At 37.3% G+C, this 13672-nt stretch overlaps 1 protein-coding gene across 1 annotated transcript in view; it reads left to right on the forward strand.

Annotated features, from left to right (window-relative positions):
• LOC135075367 (calcitonin gene-related peptide type 1 receptor) overlaps positions 1 to 13672 on the forward strand; it is a 144139-nt gene that overhangs the window by 32327 nt on the left and 98140 nt on the right. The window contains exon 2 of the mRNA XM_063969813.1: positions 13199 to 13233. The gene's annotated coding sequence lies outside the window, so the exon portion shown is untranslated. The remainder of the gene's footprint in view (positions 1 to 13198; positions 13234 to 13672) is intronic.

Raw genomic sequence — 13672 nt, forward strand, 5'->3', positions numbered from 1 at the left:
TAATCTAAGTCAAAATTTATCCTAAAAGAAATTGCGTTTACCAGCTTATAGATGGTCCACAAGTTCCACAACAAACTCGTAAGAATGTAAAGAAAAACAAAAGAAAGTCTGGAAAAATGGCTTCCAAGTTGGAATGCTCGCTGACTTATTTTGTGTTAGCATGGGCTTGAGTTAAATTAAACCTCACCCAAGACGGAAGATCTAAGAAATATATTGACTATGATGGAACGTTTTTGCCTAAAAAGAAGAGTCTTCTTTTAAAGATTTTCGCATCATAAAAATATAACTTTTATACTTACACGAAAATTACCCACAGTAAAAGCAATCAATTTCAAGCTTCCGTCCCCATATCAACGGCCTTCAAAGGCCTAATAAAGCTTTAAGTTTCACAAAGGCAGTTTAGTTGTCCGAGTAACCGAATGAAGGAGCCACGGCCCTTGAGCGATAAAACTGCGAAATTGGACCCGCGCTGGTGACACGCAGTCGCTTTAGCTGTTAAGGCCTTTAAAAGGTTACGTAGAGTATACTCGTAGATAACAATTATATTATTATTTAAATTGTTTGTAAAATCCATAATTATAGCTATCCAGAGGAGTACCTATAATGAGACAAACCACTTTGTGAGGTAATTTAAATGAGTATGAGTAAAGAATTTTTCGAAATTCCAAACAGAAAGAAAGAAATTGCTTTTATTGGCTCTTATGTACTCAAAACGCATTTAAAAAAAATAATTCAACTTTTAAGATATCATGAAAATGAATTCAATTAAAATATTGTAGTTCATTATTATGTAGTCCCTTTTCAGGGTAATTATCATTGCAATAGTCAGTTTATAGCTCGGGGTTCACTACAATCTGCTGCGACACTGGCGGCATATTTCATGAGCACACCGCAACAGGTGGCTGCGACGTCTCACCATCCAACGGTTTTCGTGTTCATGCTATGGATTTCATGAACTAGACTATTCTATTATTATTATTTTATTTGTCTATCCACGATCACCACGAGTCAGAAAATAATGTCAGATTTTCTCGAGTGAAAATCTATTCTGGAGATACATTGGATACATATTTTTTCTGGCTAGAGTGTTATTTTTCTTTTACAAGCGCGTTAATAACAGAAAACTATTTGTAAAATGGTCCACATTTATTAAATTGAGAGTGATAAATGACACACTCTTCTGCCGCTGTCTTGGCTAATTAAGATTTAACGAGAAACAATTAGTCAAGTTAAAATGGGACAAACAGTTTTGATGTCGAAAAATATCTTTACATATTTTTACTCAAAGTTTCAAGAACAACTAATTTTTATTAATAGCCCACAATCCAGCAACAATAAAATGATTAGCTACTATTGATTATTATTGGTTAACACACATTAAGAAATCCAAATGTAGGTAAGTACCATTAAATCGATCTAGCACTTTTAACACTTTTTAGTTAGTAACGACCGCGACCACCTTTTCGCTGTCGCGACGAGTGCTGCTCGCATCGTGGAAATTCTCAGCGTGCCATGCATCGTCCGCTGTCGCAGGACATTGGCAAAGCGAGCATTTTTCACTTCGCAAGGAATTTCTGCAAAAATGCGATTTTATCTAAGACAAACTTTTAATTTGTCAGCAGCAGAGCGTTGCACTAACGTCAAATAAAAGTTAGTTGATGTATTTCATTGTGGAATACAAATTGTAAAACTTTTAGAAGTCGTTTATTTACACCGAAGGGAAACCAAGTTTAAAATAATGGAGATGAATGTGCTTGTTTATTATCATTTCAGAGACCATTATGTGGGGATAATTTTGTAATTACAAGATATAAAAACATCGTCATGCTTTGGAAGGTCGCTAATGTTTGGGTTTTGTTCTTTAGAAATAATATGAAACAAAAAGGACAGGGAAAAGAGAGCGCTCTATTTTTGTTTATTGTTCATCATTTCATTTTGTTCCGACCCCAAACGAAACCTCTAAGGTTCCGTGCCTCAAAAGGAAAACAGAAACCCTTCTAGGATTCTTTCAGTGTTGTTCGCAACTGTCATTCAAGACCCTTTTTTAGGAGTGTATGAATGTGACCGTATGTTTTTGTAAATAAAAGGGCTAAGTACCTTTATCTTGCATCATGAGATAAGATAAAGAATAAGATAATAGAGATAAGATTTCGCAATAATAAAGTGAATCGTGTCATTCAAAATTGTAATGTTAACTTTGTGTTTGAATCCAACATTAATATTCTAGGCGAGGAAATAATTACTGAACTTTCAGTGTGCAAGGCCCGTTCGCGCTTGACCGGGGTTTTCCTTGAAAGCTTTATCCTCCTCATTCACGAGTTCAAAAATTTACCTAATCCCAACTAATATTATAAATGCGAAAGTAACTCTGTCTGTCTGTCTGTCTGTCTGTCTGTCTGTCTGTCTGTCTGTCTGTCTGTCTGTTACGCTTTCCCGCTTAAACCTCGCAACCGATTTTGATGAAATTTGGCATAGAGATAGTTTGAGTCCCGGGAAAGAACATAGGATAGTTTAAGTTTGGATGTCATGATGTCTGGATGTTTGGATGTCTGGATGTCTGGATGTTTGTTCCTCTTTCACGCAAAAACTACTGAACGGATTTGGTTGAAACTTTACAGTATTATTGTTTATAAGCCAGGCTAACATATAGGCTATAATTTATGACGATATTATGTGACAAACTAAAATTCAATAAATAGTTAAGAGGCAGGAAATATCTTTAAAAACGCCATCTATCGACGTGCTTTTGACGGTCGTAAACATTCATGAGAGCGAAGCCGTGAAACGTATCATTAGTCCTAAATTAGTACCTAACTAAATATTACATTTATAGAACTGTTCATAATATTTAAAATATAATAAATAAAGATATTTTATGTAATTGAATCATTCACTGTGTTTAAACGAGCAAATCAAAGTCTAAATTAGTGACCGCCATCTAGCGACGTGCTTTTGACGGTCGTAAACATTCATGAGAGCGAAGCAGTGAAACGTACCATTAGTCCTAATTAGTAATTAAATATTACATTTATAGAACTGTTCATAATATTTAAAATTCAATAAATAAAGATATTTTATGTAATTGAATCATTCACTGTGTTTAAACGAGCAAATCAAAGTCTAAATTAGTAACCGCCATCTATCGACGTGCTTTTCACGGTCGTAAACATTCATGAGAGCGAAGCCGTGAAACGTATCATTAGTCCTAATTAGTAACTAAATATTACAAACTGTTCATAATATTTAAAATTTAACAAATAAAGAAATTTTAAGTAATTTAATCATTCACTGTGTTTAAATGAGCAAATCAAAGTCTAAATTAGTGACCTTTTACAAACTTCCATACAAATTCTTACTATGTGCCGCCATCTACCGAAATTGATATTACGGTGCGGTTCAGCAGCGGACGAATAGGTTGGGCGCGTCGCGTCGCGGGGGTGACGAGAAGAGGGCGCTCATCGTTGAGTGCACGACCCTAATTTAGAATTACTTCGTTATTATTTTCATTATCTATAATGAGATAGGTAATTGGTTCATTTCTTTTTGTAACTAGCGGTTGTTACTTATAACGAGTTAGGGTTTTTAGGGTTCCGTAGTCCTGACAAGGAACCGGAATTTTTTGTATGGTCGAAAGGAGGCGCGTTTTAAATAAGTTCAAATAACCACTGTCTAGATGTTGTGGAGGTATAGGTACCTACCTATAAAATGTATCCTTAAAAATCAATTAGGGGGCCTAAGGGGATAAAAGGCGGGGTTGGAAGTTTATATGAAAGTCCTATGTGTTTGAAGTAAGAGAATTGAAATTTAAAATGTATGCTCTATAGACTGATAATGTATTTGTATAACTCAAAGGTTGCTGGCTGACTGACTGTCTATGATTGAGTGATCTATCAACGCACAGCCCCACTGGACGGACTGGGCTGAAATTTGACATGCAGGTAGATGTTATGACGTAGGCATCCACTAAGAAAGAATTTTATGAAACTCCACCGCTAAGGGGGTAAAAAGGGGTCCACGCGTACGAAGTCGCGGGCGGCCGCTAGTCCCTTTATAATTGCCGCGTGCTCGTTAGGCCAAGCAACGTGACGGTGACGCTCCTGAAAAATAACGGTAAAATAACGGTGCTTCGAATATAACGAACCGTAGCCACCAACAACGTGGCGGTTAAAGTTTCAGGGTTCCATGTAAAAATTGACAATAAGAGACTAGATTTTTCATCTAGTCAATTTCCAACTGTCTTAAGTAAAGCTACATTTTTGCAATTTAATAGGTACTTATTTTTATAGTCGGTACAGTTCTAACTATACGAGTTACATCTCTTACCTATCGTTGAAAAACAGCAGGAAGGAAAACTCAAATATTATAAAGATGAAAAATAACGTTTACCTAAAGATGTTACGGCAGGACCCTTGATGGAAAGCGACTCGATCTCGAAGGACAATTTGCAGCGTAAAGGGAAATGCGTCGGCGACGTCGGCGTCCATTCAGCGGCCGCTCTGATGGCCCACAGGGAAACATTTCGGTCGGGAAATTACCCCATTTACCGTGCACGTGCAAGTTTTTCAACACCTTGAATTTCGTTCCCTTTGGACGTATACAGAATGTATTGATATTTTTTCCTTCTTTTTGCACTTGTTCTGGGATTTTTTATCAACATACGAGTATGAATGGACGTGGGTTTTCAAAGATCATTAATATCTCGTTTACCATTATACAGAACCGTCATTTCATTTTGCTCGCACGTAGCCTAATTTTTACGTTCTGAAACGGCCACGCCACGAGGCGTCAAGCGTCGAGTACCTTTACAGTTAATTTGTTTACGGCCGCAGTGGAATGCTTTGTGCGCTCCAGTGTAGCTCAATTATGCATGCTACTTTGAAATGAGCGGAAAAAGTACCGTTTAAAAGGACCTTTGCTGTAATGGGTATTCCGACATTGTAATGCTAAAACGTTAATGAACAAAGAATACCTATGCAGGGTTGTAACACGACGTGTCAGTTTCTGACTGCTGTTTTTATACGAGTACATGTCTCGTATCTATACTATAATATTATAAAGCTGAAGAGTTTGTTTGTTTGTTTACTTGAACGCGCTAATCTCCGGAACTATTGGTCCGATTTGAAAAATTCTTTCAGTGTTAGATAGCCCATTTATCGAGGAAGGCTATAGGCTATACAACATCACGCTACGATCAATAGGAGCAGAGCAATAATGAAAAATGTTGCGAAAACGGGTTTTCACGCGTACGAAGTCGCGGGCACAGCTAGTAAGTTATATGTATAATGGTTTGTTTGGAGTTGTGGAAACAGTTGAGCTGTGCATTGTTATACATATTAATGAAATGGCCTGTATAGAAGACTTTCTAGATTAGGCTAAACATATCGTGAAAAGACACGAAGAAAAATTCTCAACCTTGAGCTGTCTGGACATGATGATTTATCTCAGAGCGCGCGTCCTACATCAATGTCACGTGATAACTTTTTTAAACGAAATTGAAAAGCTCCCTCATCATAAAACATGATATCCTCGTAATTCACGATCGTTTAATCCACCCGCGTATTGTGACCAGGGCTACCACGCAGTGCTTGAGGGTAGAGTAACATCGAGTAGAGTAGAGCCAGAGTAAATACAAATGAGTAGGTCATCTTCATAGAAACGCACGGGCGCGTTTTGTATTTGAGCGCGCCAACACGTAGGTATGCGGCGCGCACGCTCACACTGACAAAATTTAGCGGGGATTAGCGGGGAGCCAGTCGTGGTTGCGCCGCAGCAGCATCGTGTGCAGAAGAGCGCTGAAAAGACCGAGTGTAGTGCTGATTCATGATGCCGACGACGAAGATTTGGAGGATTACTTTCTTGATTAGCAGCAAAATCACCGAGTCTTTATCCCATGGGCGCATATACAAGTATTGTTTCACTATCGTTTTTGGATTTCAAGACAAAAAAGGTTAAAAACCATTGTCGCTATGCCATTTTAAGGTTTGTAGCCCTCACCGACTAAAGTATTACAATGAATAACATGCTCTTACAAAAAAGTAAATAAACTTTACGATAGTAGCAGCCCTGCCGTGGCCTGAAAGCCGCATCCATCACGGTGACGCGGCCAAACACGCCAAGTTCATTTCATTAGCCAAGCTTAGGTCCGGAGAAGTTCATATTTTTAACCATTTGAGCAAATTACTCGGGTGACCATGACTAATCTCCGAAAAGTCCATAAAATGTTTCATGCATCACTCTTCTGTTTTTTGCTGTCCCACATTATGTCGGGTCAGTCAACCTTATGTTTGTGTATAAAGACGAATTCAGGGCTGGCTAGTCTGGCAGAGGCCTGTTATAAATCATTCTTAAATACTGATTAAATAATATACCTATTATAAATCGTGAAATACCATTGAACATTTCATTGCGCGATACGACAGCATTGTTTTAATTGACCACCTGTAGATATAAGTATATTATGTATACCTAAATCGATAAAGTTTTAAAGCTACATCTGTTCCTGAGTAATTTAATTTAACCAATACTAACTAAACAGATTTTATTCGCTCGTTAACCGAGCAGCTAGCGTCCGCCATGAAACGGTTTACGGGCGCCAGCGTTCGTCAGCTTCAATCACTTAGCCCGTAACCGCTGCTTTACTCGCGAATAAATCACTGGAACACACGAGCTAGAGAGTGATAGACTATTTTTGCACCTTGAAATAGATACGAGTATGTACCTACGATTTTCTTTTATCTTTACGTATACCCTACCCGCCTGCTTGCCTCGGGGCAGTCGTCGAGTGGCAGGAAGTTCGGCACAAATATCCTACTAAAATCTTGAGGAGAACCTTCCATCAGTGTATTGATGAAGAGATTTCCGCTAGATTCTACTTAAATCGCGCCACGCATTGGACATGTAATTATTACCTGAGTAAGGATAATATTTTTATTTATTTTTACAACAAAACAAATCAGATAGGAAGGACAATGTCAGTAGGGTGGCGGGATAAAACTACTCGTAGAAGGGTTTAACAAGGGTCTGAAGTACGCTCTTAGAATCAGATGAGGCCTGAAGTGCCCTTCAGTGTGTGCAAATTGTGGATCGATCACCGTTAACAAAGTATCTTCGTTGAACTAACAGGTAATTATGCAAATGTGTGCAGAACTAAGTAACGTGCATAATAGCGTAATTAAAGCAAGCGTCGTCATTAATTACGCAGATTACACGATACCTTTGAACTACCTTTACTTTGCTAGCTGTGTTTTTATTAACCTTAACTAAGCATGTACAATTGTACATTATTGTACATACATAGCTGGGCATTAACTCGTTAATCCGTTAATCGTTAATTAACGAAGTTAACATTTCTATTAACGGATTAACTTTTAAGTTAACTTTAAAAAATGTTAACGGACTCGTTAACTTCCGTTAAATTATCCTAAGTCCGTTAATCGTTAATCCAGTACCTACTATTTACCAAAAAGATACAGCAGGCACGCTGAAAAACACTAGAAAAACACGCATTCTGACAAGTACGTTCGGGCTTCCAGAACTTCCTGAACCCAAAACAACAGTTTTTGTAACCAGAACGAAACTATAAAAAATGCTATTTTTTAATTTATTTAGGTACAAGCTTTATATTGACTTCACTTGTTAGTATGTGTGGGACAAATCTTGCAACTGAATTTAATACCAGTTCTCAACCGATTGAGCTGAAATTTGCTATACTTATGTAAGTACGATTTAAATGCAATGTTATGGTACCATTAAGCTGGTCTGATTATGGGGCCAGGAGGTGGCCGTAGGAACTCCTAAATGAAACGGCGGCATCGCATCGAATTTGGGTTCGTTGGATTTGTCTCTTTGAGCACTTTGGTACTAGATGATGTCCAGGGTCCTGATGATGGAGTCAGGAGGTGGCTATTGGAATTCCTAAACGAAACGGTGGAAACTTATAGAGTTTGGGTTTGTTGGATTTATCTTTTCGAGCACTATGGTGCTAAATTGTATTGTAATTGAACCAAGGCTCTGAGATTGAGATACTATAGACTAAGAGCTGGTGAACGCGAGACCTACGTCATTTAAGCTGAAAGTTTGTCAGCGTATGCTCCCAATATAGGTTAGAATGTTGGTGGATTATGAAGTTTGGGTCATCGTGGCTTTGGCAGCTAAAGTCTGTTCGCCGAGAGTTGATAAATATTATGAAATGTCTTGCAATAGCGACTGTCGCTTAATTATCGCATTCTGTATGGCGGGCGTCGTTTGTCACAACGCGCACTGAGTACCATGGTACGAGCCACGCAGCTGTCGTCAAGCGCCCCGGCCGGCGGGCCGCAATGTGTGAAACGGAATAGATTTATTTTACATAAGACCTAAATGAATTGTATGACAGTGGGTAGGGCTTTGCCCAACATTGGGATACACTATAAGCCACTTGATAATAATGGAATACTTTTTATCCAACACATGGACGCCACGTGTTTGATCCGTATCCCCACGTATGCCCTAATTCCCGTAAATTTATAAGTGATAATAATGATAATCTACCAACTTTTTTATTATATCGACAAAAATAATTAGCGGGCCGCAATTTATAATGAGTTTAGAACCTCTGATATTTAATTTTTTTTATCAACTCTCGGCGAACAGACTTTATCCTAAAAAAACTGTCTGGCAAGGAGTTGGAACTGTCAAAACTGTGTGGCTGATGTCGAAACAACTTCTAATAATTGCCCAAATATTATACATAAAAATCAGATTTTATACCATCATCAATCTAGACTAACAGCTGGTGAACGCTTGACCTACGTCATTTTATAAAAGCTGAAAGTTTGTCAACGTATGCTCCCAATATAGGATAGAATGTTGGTGGATCATGAAGTTTAGGTCATCGTGGCTTTGACAACTTCTAATCATTGTCCAAACATTATACATAAAAATCAGATTTTATGGTATAACGTAAGTAGAATTACAGTCTATTGAATATACAGAAAAGGCCACCGTAAAAGTTAGGCTTACGTTATTGGCTCTGTGCACGATTACAGCGCCAACTAGCGTCCACAACTTTGTGGGCTCTGTCACATTGACATTTAGGTCGTATATTTCTGAAAAAATGACGAAATGAAAAATTAACAAATATTTTCAACTAATAAATTGTTGTGATACCACGATTTGGGTGGATAAAAGGTTTTGAAATCATTTTGGTCATTCAAATCAAATGAGGTAAGTCCAAAAAGTGTGTTTAATTTTGATTGTGTCAGGGTTTGTTTACTTCATTTATAGTTGTAGTTTTGCAGTAAAACAAAAAGAAAAAGCTACTTTAACGGTTTCATTATATAACAGTAAATATATTTAAATGTTCCTGTATCGCTAGTAATAAATTAAATATCGTTTTCAGATCGAAATGAGTATTGTTTTGAAGACCGGGTTTGTGAGTGTTACAATATCAAAATCCAACCACAAACCATATTTAAAGGAAAGTTGTTGGTATTGGCTGGACAAGTCCGAGATGTAGAAGAATTAAGAACAAAACAAGGGCAGAGTTCAATAATTCACGCTCTCATCATAAGGCAAACATCTGTGCACAACAACTACTGTGACTCATTTTTGTACTACCACGTTGTATAGTCTAGTTATTTCCAAATTGTAAACGGCTATTAAACCAGCCCTATCGAAATACTGTCCACTCTTTTATTTAAGTTCCCAGTAGGACCCTTTTCCTGCGATTAATTAATGATATTAAAATGTAATATGTAGAATCGCTTTGCCATTGACAGATACATCTGATGAGAGAGCTTACATTATTTCTACTTTTGACCACCATGAACGCTGCGATCGATTATGTTACCCCCACCTAGTACTTCGCACCCAGCGAATACCATAAAAGCTGATTTTTATATTAAATATTAGGGCAATAAAATTAGAAGTAGTTTCCTCATCACCCAGACAATTTTGACAGTTCCAACTGCTTGCCAGACAGTTTTTTTAGGATAGCTGCTAAAGCCACGATGACCTAACTTCATGATTCACCAACATTCTATGATTCTATCCTATATTGGGAGCATATTACGCTGACAAAATTTCAGCTTTTATAAAATGACGAAAATCAAAATAAATCTAAATAAAATCTACTACTAAAAAGTGTAAAATAAAATTATAATAATAAAATACTTTTTTAAAAACAAGCTCTTATTCTGAAATGCAGTTGTTACTAAAACCACTAAAACGAAAAAAATAATTGTATGCACGGTTCAAATAATTTCGAAAGCTTGTAGCGCAAACATAAAAGAGGAATAAATTCCGTGCGCGATACAAGCTTTCGAAATTATTTGAACCTTGCATACAATTACTTTTTTCGTTTTATTATCATGTGTTAACGGATTAACGATTCACGTTAACTTGCGTTAAATCATGCTAAATGTAACGTTTTAACGTTTAACGAAGTTAATTTTTTTATTAACGGTTTAACGATTAACGAAGTTAACTATTTGATTAACGGTGCCCAGCTATGTGTACATACAACGTTTAGGTGGCATAATAATTAACCACAATATTATTAAAAAAAGTGAAATTCATGTTCGCTTCTTAGACCTATTTAGTTCACTACTACTTGTGTTTTAAGCTCCTGAAACTTCCACACTGAAAAAACCGGTTATAGACGTTTACAAAACCAGCAGCAAGTAATAAATGGGTCGTAAAAGTGAAACATTTATTTACCATACACCTGTCGGCCAAGTAAATAGCATCTGTTCGTCTAATTGAGGAAGTATCTTTCGACTTGTTCGTCCACGCCACTCAATGTTTCCTCGCCGCTATAAGCGTAATGGTACTTCGGAAACGTAAACGACCGAGCGGCAACAGGCGTGACTCATGGCAAATCTTAGGTATACTGAAACCGTTTTAAGCCTGTGATTGGTCTAAATATTGAGTTCAGTCAACTCTACTATGATATTTTTGTAAAAATTCCAAGATTCATGAAAAGCTGACTGCGTAGGCCTGAAACGAGTAACAAATGAAAATATGTTAAATAATTTTGTTGGTTTGCAAAAAACAAGAATATCAAAATAATAAAAAGTAAGTCCGACTGACATGGTTGTTATTTTCCTTTGCGAATAAAAGGAGTTTGCTGTATTCAGCGTCTGCATGAATACGTAATAATAACAAGCACAGCTCGTCTCTCTGTACTCTCCTCGTTCGTCACCTGTTGCTTTATCGTAGCCCTTTATTTTTACTTTGTTTCTCTGCGCTTTAACAGCCTAGTTAATAACATGATCAAGCAAGGCCATGCTCTGAAATCTGTGAAAAAAACGCTGAAAAAAAGAATTAGATTTTTTGGTGAGGTTGTGATCTATCAACAATAAAAATACTTCCTACTAATATTATAAATGCGAAAGTTTGGATGTCTGGATGTTTGTTACTCTTTCACGCAAAAACTACTGAACGGCTTTTGATGAAACTTTACAGTATTATTGTTTATAACCCAGTATAACATATAGGCTATAATTTATGACGATCTGTGACAAAGGAAATTTCACGCAGGTGAAGCCGCGGGCAAAAGCTAGTATAGTATAAGCTCTTCTCGTAAGCTGTGATTGGAATATTTCATCCATTAATTTCTTTCATACACTTTCATACGCTTATGTTTTTTCTTCGAAGAGCGTGGAAGAAGCGATCGCACTTTTTGCTCAGTCGCATGAGAATTTTTCCTTACGTGCCAATGGTTTTCCTGTGTGGAGAGCCAATAAAGTCCCATTTACCTGTCCCGAGGCCGGGGAGTTTGTCCCGGTACGTGCCGCTCTCGCGCGGATTACCCGCAGGAAGTGTCGTCGATACAGCTCACCGCAATAAACGTCGGCAGTGTTTTATGTTGTAGGGTGACCACGCAATTTTTGAAATCTTGTAATTGTAACGCACTGACTGACTGCACTGACCTTATGAGCTTTGTGTTTTTTATTTATTATGTCTTATGTGTGGGAAAACTCTTGCGGGATCGTTTGTTATGCGTAACAATTAATTTGAGGAATATCATATAAAGCAATTGCATACTATGGTGTAGATGATATTATGTAAACTTCAAATACAACATGCAATAGGTATAAACGTAACACAATAATTATTCACAGGTATCTTTTTAACACACGTACACAGTAACATTTGTATCCTTTTAATTTCAAATCATGGTGTCACGAGTCATGATGGCCCGGTGGAATCGGCGATAGTTTTCACTCGCGCGGTGCGGGGAGGGGCGGGCGTCTGTCAATCAAGTTTTATTGGCGAAATCGCCACTCAGGCTCCGGTTGATAATATGTCACTCAATATTTGAGCAAATTGGCTTTTCCACGTGTTGTACTACGGATCTTACACAGAATTAATGACTTGTTTAAGAAAATGTTTGATATACAGTAAACTCATAAATTACAGATTTTATTAGCGAATGGGCTTACTGACACCTCTAAACAAAAACTAGAACTTTGCTTATAAATGAGTGGACAAATAGGTACCTACATCCATTGTAATCTATTACAAAGCTATAATTCATTCTGTCACTAGAATTAATGAGATAGAAAAAACATTTTAATCCATTATCTCCTGAACTGGTATAATTTATCACTCTACGATAATCTTCAAAAGTCAGAGGTGTGTTGATTTAGAGTCTCTTTCTACCATCTTTGCGCAAAAGATTTCAAAGAACATTTTTGATTAAATGCCTTTGAAGTACCCTGATAAATAAATTAGGGGAAGTGCGAGTAAGACACATCTCTCCATTTTTTCACTTTTCCCCTCTTAACTCGGGTTCATAATCTTTGCACTTCGACCGGCCTTTTGTCAGATGAATGAGGTCATCAAATTGAGTCTGCCACGACTTGACGCGGGTCTGGAAGACTGATGCCAGCATTTACTGCGGGTTTAAAAGCTGTCTCCTGCCTGATGTATCGATATTCGATATTTCGTATTGCAATAAAATTTACCTACGTAGGATTTGTCTTACCTCACTCACATGTACATAGCCACTACTACACGCAGTCAACACCTTCAATCTTTGTTGAAGTTGATGTTACAGATTAACAAAGTGTATAGACTCGGTTTTGTCTCAATATCTATCTAATACTTTAGATCAAGTTTAAAATACAGATTTTATTTTTTGATGCGTTACCCCCATAGTAATTACATTTAATTGTCAACCCCTTTCTCAAACATAATTTCTCATTTGTTCCAGATATATCTATCGTCTTTCTACAGTCTGCAACTGAGGTACGTTTCCTTCGTTACTCTAAAAAGTAAAACCCATTTCCTGGTTATTTATTACCATATGCAGCGATTTATTGCCCAAATTTCCGGGGAGTTTTATTCCGTTTTTGACGCCCCCGAAAAGGGGGACTCCCTTATTTATGGCGAAAACCAGAATCACTGATAAGAACGCAAAACTTTGCTGCTCCTGATTTTAATCTATGTGATGTAAGGGGTACGAACATCTCGTCATCATCTTATGAAATGAATAACAGCTTTATTTTTCTTAATTTTTTCATGTTAACTTGCATTTTATAAGAAAATCTGAACCTGTAATTTATTATTCCAAGAGCATAAACCTACTTTAAGTGGCGGGTAATGTTGTGCGCCGTTTACGAGTTAATTTACTATGATTGCCCTAGTCCGAATAATTAACCTAAGTAATCTTTGCCATTCCGCCGCC

The sequence above is a fragment of the Ostrinia nubilalis genome, chromosome 10 (genome assembly GCF_963855985.1).
Source record: "Ostrinia nubilalis chromosome 10, ilOstNubi1.1, whole genome shotgun sequence".
In the NCBI taxonomy this organism is placed as follows: domain Eukaryota; kingdom Metazoa; phylum Arthropoda; class Insecta; order Lepidoptera; family Crambidae; genus Ostrinia; species Ostrinia nubilalis.